Here is a 19,828-nt window from a genome sequence, read left to right as displayed (position 1 = left end):
GTCATAAGGGCGGACCCCTCGTGAGTGAGTAACACCAAATCTACAGCACCATGATCTTGAAATTCCCAGCCTCCAGAACTGTGAGAAACAAGCTTCTGTTGTTTACACGCACCCAGTCTACAGTGCTGTGTTACCGCAGCCTGCGTGGACTGAGACAGGAAGAGAGGAGCCAGTCCACGACTCTGCAGCTTGAAGTGGGTGCTGGATGCTGTCTCTCGATACTACAGGCTCTCAGTACTACATTTCCCTTAATTTACTTTCTTCAGTTGTTTTGAGGCGTAAACCTGCAAGCCACATTTCCCAGGCACTCTGGATTGCTGAATTTCTCTTGGTTTCTGCCAGTTGTAGGTACTTGACAGGAAGGAGAAGAAACAGAGTGTTATTTTGCTGCCTCTCTCTGTTTCTGTCAGCACCGCAGCCTGTGACAGCAGCAGATAAAAGCGCAAGAGAAAATGTCTTGCCTGTGCTCTTCTTGGCAAGGAACCTCCATCCTCGGAGAGGCATACACGGGGTGGGGGCAGAGAAAGGCAGACCAATTCTGCAACTATACTAAAATTTATTGAATTATGCGTGTGAAATGGGTGAATTTTATAATATGTAACCTATATTTTATAAAGCTGTTTTTTTAAAGGTGATTTTAGGCAGCAATGAATGTCAGCAGCTTTGAGAGTAGTTTAGCAGAAAGGTGAGAGTGCGCTCCTGGTTGGTGCTTAACAGCAAAATACATTTCTAACAGCACAGACACAGATGGAGCGCTTGCACTCACACTGTCAGCAGCTCTGGGGCCACAAGGGTCACATGAGTTGTAGCCTAAAGGCAGTGACAGTTTCTTGATCTATGACGAAACAACTCTCCTCCTCCCTTACCGCCTTTAGTCATTCCATCACTCTTATAACCAGGGGTTGGCTGTAAATTTCTCCAAACCTAAATACCAAATAGTTTCCCTTATTGGAAAAGACACTGGCTGAATGAAGCAAAAGGTTTTGTTGTGCGAGAATCACATCCGCCAAATGTATGCTGAATACCAAACATTTTCTGTCAACTGAACAAGTTGTTGACAAAGAGTTTGGAAACAACCCCTCTGAATCCAAAGCCCAGATAGGCCCAGTTGCCACAGTTGCCAAAATCTCTGACAAGCAGCAAAAACAATTTAAAGATGGGTCATATTTATAAAGGTAATAACATGGGCTCCATGTTTTTCACTCCATTAAACACTTTTCTTTAAGTCAGTAAAAGGACATTTCTGATGAAAAGATGGTTACGGAAAAACAAAGGAAAAATGAAGAAAATGCTTCTCATTATTCTCATAGGATTTATAGATAGCAGCATCTGATAAATAATCAGTGAAATTTGAACAATGAGAAACGAGTGTTCCAAGAAGACATTACATGATATCCAAAAAATATGGAATTGAGTTGGAAGTCACAACATGACAGAAAAATGAAAAGCCAGTGCAGAGAATAAATGCCCATTATAGCTGGAAAAGTTAGATGTTTATAAGTAGTTATGAGTGTGACTTTCAGAGAGACAGAGAGGGAGGGAAGGAGGGGAAGGAGGAGAGAGAAAAGGGGATGTAAATATGATCACAGAATGAACAACAGACTTAAAAATCAAGATATATCTAACATGCATTGTTGGTATTTTTAAGAAGAACTAAGCAAATAGAACACTTAAAATATAGAAAGGATCTAAAATATATTTTTTAAACTTTTTTTGGAAATAAAGACTAGTTGAATATGCAGACTGAAGGAGCTCATAGATTTCCAAGATATAATGATACCTAACATTCATACCTAACATTCCAAATCAAAGCATATTCTGGTAAGGATGTTAAAATTCAGGTACAAAGGAAGAATCCTAGGAGTAGGCAGGAGTGAAAAATCACGCCCCCTACTAGTAGTGCGCAATACCAAGTTGGATTCGACTTCTTCACAGCAATATTCATGCAAGGTGACAGTTTGATCAGTATCTTTTAGACACTGAGAAAGAATATGTGATACAAGAATTTTATAATCAACCAAGTTATCCTTTGATGATAAAACTTTTGAGTATAAAGTTACAGCATGCACAAAGTTACACATTTATGAATAACAAGGACTGAATCTCCTGGGGGAGAAGCCTAGATGGTGATAAAGTAAGAAAAAGGGGGAAATGGAGCTGAAATCAATGGATTCAGTAATGTGAACTGAGGATTGTTTTTTGAACTGACAGAGTACACACCCATTCTGATCCTCTGCAACTCCAGCCCAAATATGTAAAGGTCAATTTTTATTTAATGAAAGTGATAGAAATGTCAGTGAGGTGGTTGCAATGATCAGAGCAAAAGTAGCAGGAGTGTTGAGCCAGCTTCCTTTGGTTCGCAGTCTGTTAAGTTGGACTCTCTCCCCATATGGGGAGTCTTGTCATTATGTGAAGCTCATTCTTTCTATGCTACAGCTTTTTCAGACTCAAGTCCTGTAACACCATTCAGAAAAACTTTAATTAGCACCTATGTCCTTCCTGTGAACTGTTCATGGACAGCTTGGCTTTTGGTTTTCCAGTTGAACCCGCCAAAATCTAGTCCACATTCTCTTTTAAGGACACAGTGCTGGAAATGGAAATCCTGTTTATTCCCAGCCCTCATATATCTCTCTACTTTTTCTCTATAGATGATAGATAAATGATAGTCCATAGATGACACAGAAAAAGATATAGTTAATTTCACACTGAGCTTTCTAAAAAATCTATTTTCTTGCAAGATAATATTATTACACATATTATTTCATTAGATTTCCTCAATATTATTAATAGTTGGCATCACAATTCCCATTTTACAGAAGAGAAACTTTGACTGTATGAGGTCAAACCAATTTGTTCCAAGTTACACAGAAAATCTATTTTGTGGGTGATATTAGAAGTAAGTCTCTGAACTTTCCCACCACCACTTACTGCAGTTGCAAAATGTACCTACTGACAATTACCTATGATAAATGATCGTATGATTCCAGAGAATAATCTCCAAGTGTTAAAATTAAAAATATGACTTGTACAGTTCTCTCCCCCCAACATTTTTAATGAAATCACAGATCTTGTTCAGGAGGATCATAGGTTTTGAAATAAAATATTGGATTTTCATTTCTATTGCTGTAAAGGTAATTATTACAGTTATTCCTGAAACAAGAAAAAGACAATACTCAAAAAGAAAACTATAGACCAATATCCATCATAAAACAAATGCAGAAACCCTTAGCAAAATATTAATAAATAAAATAGAGCTATATATAAAAATCATTACACAACATTACCAACTGATATTCATTCTCAGCATGCAAGGCCAGTTCAATATTCGAAAGTTATCAGTGTAATTCACCCAATCCTAAAGAAGAATAATTGCTATAATTCAATGCAGAAAAAGCATTTGACAAATTTCACAACCATTCATGATGTTAAAAACAAACAAAAATCTCTCAGAAAAATAGGAACAGAGACGAACTTCTTCCACTTGACAAATAGCACCTACTGAAATCAAAAACAAAAAGAAAATCAAAACCCAAAATCCCACAATTAACGTTATACTCCATGATGAAAGACTGAATTATTTCCTTCCTCAAGATCAAGAACAGGGCAAGGATATTCACTCTCACCACTCTCATTTATTATAGTATGGGAATTCTAGCAAGTGCAGTAAGGCAAGAAAAATAATTAAAAGACAGATATGTGAGGAAAAAAGAAATACAGTTGTCTCTATTTGCAGATGACATGATTATATACAAAGTAAAATCCAGGAATATACCTATACTCAAAAAAATACCCTTCTAGAATTAATAAGTTCAGCAGGGATACAGGATATAAGGTACACATAAAATATTAATTGCATTCCTATATGCTAGAAATTAACAAATGGACACTGAAGTTAAAAATTCAATGTTATTTATAATTACTCAAATAATGAAATATACTGAAAATAATCAAATATTTACAAAACTTGTTATTGAAAAACTATAAAATGCTAATGAAAGAAATCGAAAGAATTTCTAAATAAATGGAAAGACACAGTGTTTGTACATTGGAAGATTCAACTTGATGACTGTGTTAGTTTTGCAAAGGCTCTCATGACAAAGTAGCATAGACCAGGTAGCTCAAATAAAATAAATATATTTTCTCACGATTCTGGAAGCCTAGACTTTGAGATCTACCCTGCCTAAGCTCTATCTCCTTGTTTTGTAGACAACCTTCTTCTCTCTATGCCTTCACATAGTCCTCCTCTGTGTGTGTCTGTCCTAGTTACAAATCATATTGGACTAGAGCCCATCCTAATTACCTCATTTTAATTTAAACACTTCTCTAAAGACCCTATCTCCAAATAGAATTGCATTCTCACACTGTTAAGTCTAGGGGTTAAGACTTCAACACATAAATTTTGGGGAAACATAATTAAGTTTCACAAAAATAAGGATGCCAATTTTGCCAAAATTGATATGAAAGTTTAAAACAATTCTCATCAAAACACCAGCAAAAATTTTCATATAGGCCATATGGAAAACAGCAAAGGAACTAGAAGAGCTAAAAGAATTTAGAAAATGAAGAATATGGTAGAAGGAACCAGTCTACCCGATATTAAGGCAGATTATACCATCTACAGTAATCAAGCCTGCATGGTATGGGTGGAGGAATGATGCATAGGTGAATGGAAGAGAAACGAGAATTCAGAAATAAACCCAAAAATATGCCCAAGTGATTTTTGACAAAAGTGACAAGAACCATTCAATGGACAAAAGATAGCCTTTACAACCAGTGGAACTAGAGCAATTTGATTAGTTACAAAAAAAGTGAGCCTTGACCTAAGTCACAAGCCTTACATAAAAATTAATATCCTTGTTGTGATATTGTGCTATCTGGTTTTTAAGGTGTCACCATTGAGAGAAACTGGGTAATGGGTGCATGGGATCTCTCTGTCTTATTTCTTAAAACAGCTAATGAATCTGCAGTTAACTCAAAATGAATTTTTATTTAACATATAAATAATAACCTTTAAATCATAAATGAAATTAATGGTCTGGATGTTGATATCATAGAATAAAACCTTGGTCAATTTGGTGTTTGTCTTGTCAAGAACCAGGTGGACTGCTATGACCAGATCAAAAGAAAAGGTCACTCTGTCATCCTCTCATCCTGCAATCCTCCACATGAGCAGTTAGCTAGAAGACAGACCTACTTCCCAGTCAGCTGGAGGAACACATACTATCTAAATATATGTGTATATTTCATTTTTAGGAGATGAAAGAACTTCTTAAGCTATAAAATTAACTCTCTAGTGTTAAGGGCTCAGAAATGCTACTTGTTAATTTCATAACTTAGGAAGATCTTTCATTATGATCTTAAGGGAAGGAAAAAAAAACTAGTATGTAAATTAAGCAAAATAAAGCTATAATAAAAGAAAAGCAAAGAGAAAACCCAACAGAGAAGGTAATGAAATTGCAGCGCAGATCATTACAGGCACTTTTGAGAAAACAACTTAGGAGAACATAAAGATAACCATGATTCAAAATTGAAAAATGTTGAGAATAAAAGCAATACATGCAATTTTTAAATTGTTGATAGAAACTCCCCAAATGAGAGCAACTGAGGATGAAAATTGTTTTCTAGTATGATTTAAATTTTTTTTTACCGAGGAAATTCTTTCAGCCTAACATTTTCCCTCAAGCAGCATTAGGATTGTAACTTTGAACAATTAAAGAGGGGAAGACAATTGACATTTCATTGCTCAATATGTTTACAACCCTAATGATGAAAATATTGTTTACTGGCTTTCAATTTTGAGTCAATCTTCAGGTCATGGAAAGAAGATGTTATGCTTAAAGGCTGGAATGAGAACCTAGGAGCTTTGATCATGTGAGACTGTAACCCTTTCAAAGCAGGTTGTGGAGAAAATTGGGTAGAGAAGAAAGGGAATTAACATTGTCATATAAAGTGTGGAAACTGAATAAAGAATGATAGAAAAATGAATTGAGGTTTAATTACATTGTTTATATTTAAGATAATTGATAGAAAAACAAGAACATAATTGACAAAAACAGAGATGGAGAAGAGGATTTGAATGAGTTAAATATTTCCATTTGATATTGGAGGAATAATAAATCTTATAAGAATTAAGAAATTCAGAAAATAAGTTATACATTGTTTGGGAAAGAAATAACCAAAATATAAACAATTTCAAAGAAGTTGTCTGGAGAGTATACTTCAAAGTGAAGTAGTGGCAAGACACTGTTTTTTTAATAAAAGACATTCTTTAACATGTGATTTTTTTTTTAATGATCATATATTGCTTAGTTAAAAATAAATATTTTCAAATGATAACCCTATTTACTTATAAGTGATAGTGACATATAAGATATAAAGATGCTTATTATTGAGTAAATATAAAAAACTAGAATGGAAACAATTTACCAAACTGGAATCATGCATATAAACATCTTTGGAGCATTTTTTATGTGTCAGAATACGTTATTTTTCCTCACTTCATATGACTGAGTTTGAAATATCACCCACCCAAGGCTCTTTGTTTCTTCCCAGTTACTTGGCTAGCAGCTGCTTCTGTTTGCAAGCACCTACCATGTGAATTGCAAACGAATAAAATAATTGGTCTTCAATTAGACTAAATTTTCACCAAGTGGATTTTTGTGCCCTGATTATGCCTTCGCAGTCTCAATGGCCACACTCACAACCCAAATGTACTCTTAATTTAATTACACTTTTCAAGTTAGGAAATTTTTGTTTTGTGTAAAATATGATTTCGTTAAAGTGGCCACAATAAAAAATAAGACTCCCCTTCTTTGGGAATATTCAAGAGTAAGATTTAAATAATTTTAGCATGGAAAGTATAATAATGCTCATTTCTAATATCATACAAAGTAAATAGTTGGATGAGGGACCATATTGCATTATTCAGTGGGATAATTCCATCAGCATTCACAAGTCTTAGCTATAGATTTATAATGCAAATATATTTATAGTGTATTTTAAATTTTTCAATTAAAATCAATGATAAAACAATTTAGCATTAATAATAATAAAGCATTTATTGTAATGTTCCTTTTATTCTTCAATTAAACTTATCCAGTATTTTAAATTTATATTCAATTTCATTACCATATTTACGGATTAAAAATCTTTAGTTCTGCTTAAATTATCCATTAGCATGAAACAAAAAGTGAGTGATACACTTCCATTTATTTATAATTTAAATTTTTATAAATAATTACAATTTATTTATCAAATATGAATATCTGTGATTATAAATATTAGGTTTCAAAAAATGAGAAGAGAGTAGAAGATATAGTTCATGGATTAGTGCCAATTACACAAAATTATTCTCAACATTATTGTCATTTTGAACTAAAACCTATCACAATAGACAAAAAAGGACATTATATCATGATAAAAGGGTTAATCCACCAGGAAGATAAAATGATTACAAATATATATGCTGACACAATCGGAGCATCTAAATAGACTCTGGAAAATAGACAGTAGTGCAATGAAGTAGGTGGTTTCAATATTCCACTATTAATAATGGAGAGAACATGCAGACAGCTACCTCACAGTTAACTGCTTTATGAGTTTTTCTACTCTCCTTCCATTACTTTTTTTGCAAATATTAAAAAATGCACATAAACTGTGAAAGAATAAAGAGAAAGATAAAATAAAAAAAACAAGCAAGAAGGGGCGTTTCCCTTCCTGTTCTTACACAAAAGTTACGTAGCATACACAGTTTTCTGCAACTTGCTTCTATCATTTAACAACTTATACTCCAAAATATACAATATGTAGTCCATTACGTACAAAACTTTCCAACTGCTTTTCACAGACACATAGTACTCCATTGGGTAGAAATACTGCAGTTTATATGACTGTTGGATTTTGGGGTTGATTCCAATTTTGTTACCAGTACAAGTAATGTTACATCAAAGAACACTTGACACACATCATTTCAAATTAATTTACCTGTTGGCCTTTAGGACAGATTCCTGGAAGAGGAATTGTAGGTCAAAGGCTAAGTGCATACGTAATTTTGTTAGGTGTTGACAAAAATCCCCTCCTTAGATGTTGTCCTGTTTTACATTCTGAGAAACAAAATGTTAGACTGTGTCTTTCCTCCTTAGCTGCACCAACAGATTGTTTGATCAAACTTTTCACATTTTTCAAATCTTATAGTGTTTGTGGTTTTAATTTGTAAATTTTTCATCATAATGGTTATAATACAATAAGAAATATAATAGTTTACAACAAACATCGTTCCATCAAAAATGTGAAATCTACATTTGGATCTGAGTGGTTCAGAGAAGTATCCCGGGTTAATTACATAAGTGTCTGTTTAATTATAATCAATTAAGTTAATCTTAGACCATCCATCTGTTATACTCAGGACTGCAGTTTAAAGAGATAGCTAGGAGAAAGAAAGGCAGGAAGGAAGAAAGGGAGGGGAAGAGAGAGGAAGGAAGGAAGGAACGAACTAACCTAGGTGTGAATTAAGACAATAAGTATATGAATAAATTGGAAAGAACTGCTTAAATCAACATAATTACCTTTGTTTGCCTGAAATCAGTGTCATAGTTTGAAGTCTGTGCCACAGCTACCTTGTAAAAAACACTAAAATTACCTATTTTGTTCATATTCACATTGCTCATAGATTTTGCCTAGAAATTATGGATTTTAAAGTTCTACCCCATTTCAGCAGTAAATTGTACGTGCATTACCTCAGAAATGGATTGTTGTCTCTTGTTAATAGATATTTTGCTCACCTTATGCTGGGTAGGAGCTACCGATTAATATTCACCCTCAAAGTTTTTATTGCATTTAACACAGCACCAGAAGGGACATTATACAACTAATAAGACGTGAAGTCCGCTTTAGCTGTTTGATCAAATGTTTCATGCAAACTGCCTAGGAACATCAAAACAATTAGTCAGACCCTAAATTCAATCTGAGCTAGCATTCATATTCAAAGATTCAAATTCAAAGGTAAGTTCGGAGACCAAATATCATATTTTGATTTGTTTTGAAGTGGCCATCTGTCCGTATCAAAAAGCTACTACAGCAGTTTGGCAGGCAGTTTAAAGAACCAAAATAACTACTCTGTGTAGGTCAGGTTCACAGGCATCCGGGTGTTGACTTGGAAAGCACAAAAAGTAATGTTCATGGCATGTGGTACTTTACCAAGCAGCCAGCCAAAAATGTCTAGAACTTCTAAACTGTCAAAAATTGCAGCTCTCATAAAACTATTTTAAGGAAACTTTGTAAATATATATAAAATTTCAAATATCAGTGGCCAATATATTTAAAAACAGCATAAAAATCTAAGAAAATGTTGCAGATATTGCATGATATAATAGTTCCAATGTATACATATTTACGTCCTGACACATTTTAAATGTTCCTTTTTTTTTAAAAAAGGGAGCTTTGAAGATATCAACAGTTTTATTTGTACATTTTATAAATATTTGTTTGCTGGTCAATAGCCTAAATTTTAATACTTTAAAGCAAATCCAAGGCCACAAAGAGCTACATTCTACCTTTCAGGAGATCAAGGTATCTTGACCTCTCAGTGCCTCCCCTTCCTTTCCAAACCCAGGCTTCAGCCTCCTGCCAGGTCTGTGCCCGGGAACTGCGGATCTTTGTGGTTCCTCTTCTTGGAAGAGTGGCTGTTGCAAGGAGTTAAAGATGACTCTTGGGTGGTGAGTTTGGGTTGGGGGGCCAGGACAAGGAATTGGCAGTTGACAAGCTCCCTTGACACCCTGAACTTGTAGAACAGCCTTCATTCAGTCTTGAGTGGACCTCCAGCTGAGCCCTAGGAGTGAGAGCTGCAGGCTGGCAGGGACAAGGGTGACTCCAGAGTCAACCTGGAAAAGCTAGATGCAGGCGCACTGCAAAGAGCTCACCAACTTGTGATGGTCACTAGGAACAGTAAGAGGATATTCCCACCGCTGAAGATGAGTATGTCTGTCTGGACCCCAGTGCCATGCATTCTTTCCTCCTGGATTTCATGATGGCAAATAGCCACCTCTGGAAGTATGTGAACAGAGAGTAAGCATCTGGGGGTCGGTCCCAGCCACAGGCACATATTGAACTCCTTAAATAAATAAAAACTCCAAATTCATATACTATGACTTGAGGGTCTACAGGGGAGGATTACCAGCCATTTCATTCCCAAGACTTCATGCATATCTGTCAGGGCTTATCAGAAAGAAGAGGTCACCGCTACTAAAACTAAATGCAACTGATTTGCAAAGGCTTGCCGTGATGCAAAACGAAGCAGGGATCACAAAGATAAGATGGAAGAACCCAGAGACAAACAGCAACCTGGTTATTAGTAATGGAAGTGGCTTATCCCTGGAATGAGTACCTTCTGTCTGCTGCCAATCTGCATCCTCAGTTTGGAAGTCCTCTCTCACTTTTCTCCACCCATAGCTGCTGGGGAAAGTGCTCTGTGCCGAGGAACCTCAGTTCACCTTTCACCCATCCCTGTCGCTGTCCCTTGAAGCTGTGCTTAGGCCCCCCTTCCCACCTGGACAAGCTCATAATTACTCAGCACATACACTCATTGGGACAATTCTCCACCCTATTCTGACAGTTCATTTGCATGTTGCCCAGGATCCAATCCCATGAACTTGGTTCAGCTTCACGATGTCTCCACATACCATTGCGTTACTCCTGAGCACAGCAGGACGCCATCAGTGCCCCACCCTGTGGTCAGCCGGTAGGGCGCCATCATCACAACAGGTCTCAGACTGCAGAGCTGTCTAATGAGCTGGGAGTCCTGTTCTCCCCAGTGAACACGATCTCACCCAAATAATCTCAGGTCCCTTCTCAGGATTCTCAATGTGTAAAAACCATGTCATGGCCACAGACATTCCTGACAACCAGTATCACATTTGGCCTCATAACCTCATGGATACCCCTGTGACTACCTTCCAGGTAAATCAAAGCTCTTCTTAAAATATATAGTATAGATCAGTGGTAGAGTGCATACTAAGCATGCACAAGGTGAGGGTTTCAATCCCCAGTACCTCCATTAAAATATATATATATACACACACACACACGCACACACACACACTGACTTTTTACATCTACTACTGTTGATTTGATCTAGGTGCAAAATGACAGTCTCCTGGGTAAAGAAAAAAAAACTTTATTAACTTCACTTTAAAATATGAAAAGGACTATATGCTCTGCTGTTTATCAAAAAATAACCCCACCCATCATCTGCAACACTAGTTTAGTCCTCAGCTGTGTTTATGTGCTACAGACGAACTTAAGTATGAAAACAAAATTTAGCTGGCCTATTAAATCACTATTATTTGATCATAATAAAAATGTGTTTGCTAAGGTCCAGAAACTTATTTTTTGTGTTTCATGCAGCATATAGAAGACATTGACACAGCAGAATTAATAAACAACTCGTCTTCTTTAGTGAAATAAAAAGAACGCTTTCAGTTGTACTCCTTGTTGCTTTGGAGTAGTTTTCAGGTCCCTTGCATGACAGCTATCATACTTATAGTCGAGCTGTTAAGGACAAAATAAATTCACAGTTGAGGACAACAGATTTTAATTGAAATGGAAATTTCACTGTTCTGCCCTCTAGAATGTGTTTATTTTCAGCACATGTAGTTGTCTCCTGTATTGTTAAACCTACAACTGCTGTATTTTCCTTCTGAAAAAATAGCCAAAGACAATCAGCAAAACATTTTCTGCAAAATAAAGATGATATGCTTAACAAAAAAAGAAACAATGACAAAAACGAAGTGCAGGAAATGTTTAGTGAGAGGATTCAGTATTAGAAACTAGTGACAGACGAAATCCGCTAAAATTTGCAAAAGTTACATAGCTCAGCCCTTACTGTAGAAAAAATACATATTTAAGGATATAAAGTACTATTATATTCACTCCTGATATTTAATGACAATAAAATTATGGTTTATTTAGCTCCCAAATCTGAATTTCTTTATGTCTCTTCTAAAAGGAGACTTTTCTTCTCTACTTCCTCAGTCAGTTATTTCTATAAGCTTTGTAATGTATTTTATTATCTTGTCTATTTTTCTTCCCCTCCTGTTACCTTTCTTTTGTAAATTTGTGTCCTTTTAGTATTGAATATCATTTTACTGATATCTCTGAAGAAGGAAAAATAAACTTGTTTGAATCATCATTTTGAGTAAACATATCTTTATAGTTTTACCATACCTAAATCTATCAATACAATTGCAGCAGAACAAAGAGAAGAATATGGGGATGAATAACAAAAATACTTCATATTTAGGGACTGCTTATAAAAGAAAATTGACCAATAGGAGCAATCAGAAAGAGAAAATTTAGAGTTTTTACTGGCATTGAAATCAAGAGAAGAGAGAGAATCAACAGTAAAATACGTTAAGAAGGGGAGAATGGTGAGTTGGTTAGTGTCTTCATGTATGATCCTGGCAAGAAGGTATTATTTTAAAACAACAGTTTAAGTTAGGCTACATGTTATGTCCCCTTAAGAAATATGTTCCTCTCCATGCAATTCAAGGAGTAGAATTAGCTGGAGAAACAAGAAGCTCATTCTGGGAGAACTGGACAGTGAGTCCCCTGGGGTTGGCATCTCTCCTTACTTTGCTCAGCTCTTCTAGTGGGAAGTGCAGTTTTATTTCATGAAAAGCATGTCTATTTATCTGCTTATCCCAAAGTGACAAACTTTCAAGTTTGAACTATAAAAAGAGAGTAAGTAGGGGTGGGTTTTTCCAATGAAAATCAGACTGACATTATTGGCCCAGAAGTCGCCTGGCTTTGCTGTACATCCCTTTCTGTGGTCGTGAGGGTAGGAAGAGCTATGCATCGTTTTTATTTTTTTGTTCTGTTTTGTTTTTTTGTTTTTGTGACAAAATACATATAACACCTAATTTACTATTTAACCACTTTTAACTGTACCGTTCAGTGGCATTAACTACATTCACATTGTTGTGCAACCATCACCACCATCCATTTACAGGACTTTTTCATCTTCCCCAGTTGAAATTCGGTACCCTTTAGGAGATAACTCAGCACTCCCCTTCCCTGCTTCCTTAGACAAGCCCATTCCACTCTCTGCCTCTATGAATTTGACCACTCTAGGTACTTCATGTAAGTGGGATCATACAACACTTATCTTTTTGTAACTGGCTTATTTCACTTAGCATAATGCCTTCAAGAATCATCCACATGGCAGCATGAGTCAGAATTATATTCTTTTAAAGACAAAAATATTCCACTGTATGTGGGTTTTGTTTATTCATTTATCTACAGATGGGCTCATGGGTTGATTCCACCTTCTGGCTATTATGAATAATGCTGCTAGAACATGGGTATCCTGATATTTTTTGAATCCCTGCTTTCAGTTCTTTGGTGTATGTGCTCATATGTGAAATTGCTGGAACATGTAGTAATTCTATGTTTAATGTTTTGAGGAACAGATATACAATTTTCCATAGCAGCTGCACCATTTTACATTCCCACTAGCAGTGCACCAGGGTTAAAATTCCTACACACCGTCACCAAAACTTGTCATTTTCTATTTGTTTCTGGCTTTTGTTTGCTTTTGTTTTTGATTGTAGTCGTCCTAAAGGGTATGAAATGGTATTTCACTGTGGTTTGAGGTAGCCTCCTTTTCTTTGGCAGTCCCTTCTCTATGTTAAGTTTTCATTTCTTCAATAAAGCCTATTTCATAACCCCTGCTACGTAATGTTGAAAAACTTGTCCCAAAGTTTTACATAACAAATAGCAACCAAATAGAGAGCTGCATTATAACAGGTAGAGACATAGAAAGACCCACTTTTCACAGAATGGTAATGACAAAGGGACCTACCTAGAGGTCACATCAGAATTATTAAGTAAGAAAGTGACAGATGTTTTTTGACTTTTAAAAATCAACTTTTATATAATTAAACTGATAAATAAATGCATTGGTAATATGCAGGCTACATATCCATGCATAGATGTGTATATGTAAATAGACGTAATTTTGTACACATATATAACTTTTTTTGAGACAGAGAGAGAGAGGATGCCTAGTATTTTCCTTCTAAGTAGCAACAGAATTTTGGTCTTGGTTCGATAAAAATTTTCATTAAATATGTATCATTTAGCTGGACTAATTAATAGTCTGATGCTTCTTATAATCATATTGCTATATTAATTCATCTATAACATTAACATGTTGAATAGTCATAACATAAAAGAAATAAGTTTGATCATTACTTTTAAATCAAGCAGTAGTCATTTTCTTAAGAATATTAAAATTTGGAAATATAAAAAGCATACCTGCCTTGGTTCTACTATTATTCACTCATCATTTTTGCCCCTACACTACTTCTATAGAACACTCCAGACTATCACTGAACATGGAAGGGAGTTAATCTCCTTGGCATTTAGAAACATCCAAGTGACCTTTTTTTGGTCTTTAAAATATGTTTCTTATAATATAGACTGTTTCACTTTTCTCTGGAGAGCTCAACTATGTTTTAAAGTGCATGTAAAGAATGTTAGCTTTCTTTTGTGTGTACTAGTTACTTCTACTTACAAAGTTACTTCTACTCACAGTTATTTGCTAAAAATTGCTCCAGGTTGTTTACGTCAGCTCTGTTTACATGAGTCTTCTTTCTTTTGACTTTGAAATAGATCTTGCAATGTTCGTATCCTTCCCTGTAGTGCTTGAGATAAACAATCACCTTTTTTATATAGTTGCCATTCATGTTAAGGATAGTCAAAGGATATGTGAACAGTTAGCATCAACTTTTTATCTTATCTATGTTTTGTTCCTACAGAGGTCTAAAATAATGTTCTAAAATGCCCTACAACAATTGCCTTCAAAGTTGTTGATTATTAGCAAAATATGAACTTAATCATTTATATAAATTGAAGGATGATAAAGATTTGTCTTGCCTTGAAATGATGTGATATTCCTTTTGACAGCGATCTTAACAACATAACCATTTATATTTGATTCACTTGGGAAATTATACCAAGTGATTAAGAATCATTCTTATTGACATATCAGCATGATATTGGGAAATATATTCAAAAACTTTAATTATGAATATGTTAGAGAAGTAAAACTTCAGAAAAGTTGTTTGAAACCCACTACAGTCATCATTGATCTTTATCTACTGAAGACTCAAAAGTATACAGTACATAGAAAGTATACAGTATACAGAAACTCAAAGTTTCCTATTTAGGGTAACTTGGTTAGTAAAATATTTATCTGAAACAATATTTGAATATTTAGAACCAGTTTTATTTTTCTTTTGTGAGGGACATTTGTGGACATTTTTACTTAATCCTCTTAAGGATGATATTTCAGCAGAAATTCAGCATTTTAAGTTTAATCAAAATTTTCAAACTGGTCAAAGACACACAAAAACACACATTCATGGAATTGTAAGTTGTGAACATTTATTTAAAATTGCTAATGAAACATTTATTGATTTAACTTAAAGAACTTTATGAGTGTTTTGATCTTGTTTTATTGCTTTAGGCCTAACCTTTGAAAGTCAATGTTCTAATCATTCTTAGGGAAAATTAAATGCTATAACAAATTTTTACTTTTCTGTCCACTATTTCCAAATTCTAGTCTTTTGTTAAATTACTATGCACCTATAAATATTTATTTTGGAAAATATTGAGCAAACTTCTTTTGTCCAGAATGAAAAACTTTAAAAGTTGAAGACGGATTACACAAAAGAACACATGCTTTTCTTTTCAAAGGAGCGTGGTTTGAAGAGCTTATAATGACTTAGCAAAGGTTTTCTGAAGATCAAATGCATCTTAAATGTGCCTTCTTTTGAGTGGTAATTTCTAAATTAATTGGAAGCATGCAAAGTGGTTCTAAATTAATGGTAAAAAAATCAACTGCCAATTTTTTAAACTGGCCCTTTAAGTTTTATATTAATAAATCACAGTTAATGATATACATTAAATTTTTCTGATTAAGTATCCAGATTAAGTTCATCCAAAGAAGAAATAATGCATTTCTACATTAATTTGTGATCATTGGAGCAATGACTGTATCAAACTAAATATACTTTGACAGTGTTAAGGTGCAAATGTATGCGAAAGTAACATTTTGCCAAAGAAGGGAAGACATACATTTGTACTAGCCCTGATTTAAAGCTTTCATACAGGATTATTTTTTTGTCTGGAAATGGTTTTCCCCACATATTGCCTGGCTTACTCCTTCAATTTCACTCCTCACAGAGACCAAATCTGACCACTCCACATCAATCGCCCCAATGGACTCTGAAAACTATTGATCTCTTAGGTTTTTTCATAACATGAATTTTTAATTAGCTGTATGTTTATTCATATAGTCTCTGTATTGTTTATGGATTGCCTCCCCTGCTACTGCCAGAATCCTTTGGGTCTAAGAACTTAAGATTGTCTTATTATTGATCTATCCCCAGGACCTAGAGCCATTTTGGAAATTAGTTGGAGCCCAATATATATGTGTCCAAAAAAAAAAAAAAAAAGATTCAACAATCTAAGAGAAATTTCAGGAAATCTTCTCTTGTCAAAATCACATAAAAATATGCAATGTCTTTAAAACAGCAATAACTAATTCGATGGGAAGAACAGGCTGAAATGAAGAGGTAATAATGAGTCAAAAATGAGTGAGATTAAAAAAATACTGCTAAGAAAGTAAAAATGCAACCTAAAAATTACAGCCACACTAGAGGCCCTAAGACAATAAGAAACATTAATATGATTATAAATGTCACAGAAATAACCTTTTTTGAGTAAGTTACTGGATCAGAAAACAAAGCATAAAGTCTGAGTTTTAAAGATGAAAGACCTACAAATACAGCCAGTTAAAACCAAAATACCCCAAATTTTGACAAAAATGTTAAAAATAGATAACTATATACAAGAAAAATATTTAAAAAGTGATGAAGAATAAATGTCAATTGATACTTACAAACAATACTAGTCTAAAATAGGGATACGATTAGTCTGAAACAATTGAGTATCAGAAAATAATGATGAGAAGTACAAAGAGAAGTTAATAAAAATTCAGTGATAGTGCAAGAAGAAAAAAATAAAGTTCAATGAAACAAGAAAGTAATAGAAAAGGAAACAGAAGTAATTGAATTACTAAACTCTAGGCTGTTCTTTCTATATAACTATGTTCTCAATCTATTCACCTTTCTGTCTCCATATTTGCAGCATACTTTGGACATTTTAAAATAAACTCCAGCACAATTTGAAAATGTATAAATAATAAGTGTTTATATCACATTTCCTTAAATCAGTGTTATAAACTTAGTAATTAATAGCAAAATTCGATAAAATAGTATAAAGGTAAAAAAACACATTTCTGAATGTTTGTGTAAATAAGAAAATAAAAGCTGAATTTTTAAATTTCTTATAAATATCAAAATCAACTTTATACCTCAAAACTCAAGTATAAGGACAGTTCAGAAAACCATTTGTAATATTTACAAAAGCTGAAGATACACGTTTCCAGAGATCAATTCCACTTCATATACATATATATACACATATATACCTAAACCCCAAAATAGTGCATTCATGAGTTCACTAAATTAAGGTATGCACTAGAATATTCATTATAGCATTATTTGTGAGCCCAAACTGGAAACTACCCTCATAAATGTCGTCACAGGAGAAGCCATAAAAAAACCGAGGAATATTCATATAATGAGAATCAATGATCTATAATGTATATAATGCATAATTTATTAATATTAAGTACATAAAAAGACAACACTAATCTCTGGTTTTAGAAGTCAGGGGAGTAGTTAGTTGGAACAGTGATTGAGATGAGAATGTTCTAGGTTCATGGTATTCTGTTTTCGATCTGAGTCCGACTAAGCAGGTATCTTCTGACTGAAATCAACCCACTGAGCTGACCTCTTGATAATGGTATTAGTCTCTACTGATACTACACTCAATAAAAATTGAAAACTACATAGAAATTAAAAATAGCATTTCCATGTATTGCTTTTTAAAATTCATTAAAATAAGCAGAAAAACGTTTTAATCATGTCATGCTTTGCAAAACAAAAGAAAAAAAACCCCTAAATTTCAAAGACTTTTAAGATTCAAGAACACAAAATTACAGAGACAAGCATCAGAAAATCAGTAAGAAAAAATAAATAAGTGATAAATGTAAAATAAATTACTTAAACACCAGGAAAATAGTGTTATTTATACTGGTTCAGTGGGCTCTGTGGCAACGAATTCTTCTGTGAAATGGATGAAGACTAAATCCAGGGCAAATTTAATCTCAGTGAACTCAATGAGCAGACGCCTCATGATGGGCAATCTCTAGACATGATCTTAGACCTGAAGTCTGATGAAGAGCTGGAAGACAAGCCCAACCAGAGCGACGTGATTAAGCAGTGAGCTAAGATGCTGTATGAGTTGACCCAGACCCCCTACCTCCTCGCCAACCATGGCAGCACCCAGATATTGGAAAATAACGAGCAGGGAGGCTTCGGCTACTGCCCTGTGTGCACGGTGAGAACAAGCAATGCTTCCTACTGGCCTTTCCGACATCCCAGTTGAGGCTGTGGTGAAGCTGTACCGCCCCAAGTACATGGACGTGTCCACAGCCAAGGCACCATGGAGGCAGCACCACATGGAAGGCTCCTGCTTGGGCACTGGTTTCCCTCACGTGCTCTTCATGGCGCACTCTGAATGCTAGCCCAAATGGCCTTCCAACCAGTTTATACTCAAACTCTACAGTTTCAAGATCCATCCAATGGTCTACTAGTTCAAGCTGCCTGCAGCTTCAGGAGCCAGTCAAGATGTTTCACTGATTCCCACCCTGATGTGTCCCTCAGTCTTTGACAGCTCCAAGCCTCCCTGCCACCCTTTAAGAAACCCTCTATGTTTATTATTTTAAATTAAAAGAGTCATTATTGTGGTCGGAGTATGGAATAAAGTGGGAAAAAGGCAAAAAAAAAAAGCATTTATTAAAAATGTATATAAATTATAGTCAAATCTCTCTTTAAAGGGAAAGACTTAATGGCTCCTGATATAGAAATTGTGAAATGATACTGCTTTTAATAATTCTATGCTAATTTATTTAATTATTAAATGAAATTGATTATTTTTATTAATATACATCAGCGACATTGATTAAGGCAGAAGAATACTGAACAGTGCCATAATAGTAAAGAATATAGTTTCTTAAATCTACAAAAACTACCGTGTTGAAAAGGTATAGGAATTACATGATTTTAGGGAGGAATTTTTCATATATCTAAAATCAATTAATTCTCAGTATTTAAACCGTTCTGAGATATAGATTGAAATGGACTTTGCTGTGTCAAACCACAGACTGAATAGCATTTTTTCCAAAAAGCAAATCTCAAACTTCACTAGTAAGTAGCAATTAAATCTTAACAAAAATATATTTGTATACCTGATAAAATTAATCCAACATTTAATGAAATTTAAAGTATCAATAGCAATACCCATATCTAAAATATGACAACATACCTCAATCCACATGTATTTGAAAATATTCTGGAAATTAATTGAACATATTTACTTCTGTAAACGTGAAAAGAAGTTTAAATCAAGATATTTGACCTCTCCAATCCTCCCCTGCCACCCTTTAAGAAATCCTCTACGTTTTATAATTTTAATTTAAAAAGTCATACTATACTATACAAACTTTTATTTTTGCCTTGGAACAGAGAGTCAAGTTAAAAAATAATGAATAATCCAATTAAATCAGAGTGTATGGGAAATCTGTGTACATCAGTAGGGAGACACTGGATAATACATTAAATTGAGAATTAGTTATGTCAAC

The 19,828-nt window shown here is 34.4% G+C and overlaps 1 pseudogene; it reads left to right on the top strand.

The window, feature by feature from the left end:
• The first annotated feature begins 10,875 nt into the window (after window positions 1-10,875).
• On the top strand, window positions 10,876-18,913 carry LOC102504342 (annotated as a pseudogene).
• Window positions 18,914-19,828: the final 915 nt, after the last annotated feature.

Source organism: Camelus ferus, chromosome 3 (genome assembly GCF_009834535.1).
Source record: "Camelus ferus isolate YT-003-E chromosome 3, BCGSAC_Cfer_1.0, whole genome shotgun sequence".
Lineage (NCBI taxonomy): Eukaryota > Metazoa > Chordata > Mammalia > Artiodactyla > Camelidae > Camelus > Camelus ferus.
The sequence above is the reverse complement of the archived record's forward strand: the minus strand, read 5'-3'. Positions and strand labels throughout refer to the sequence as shown.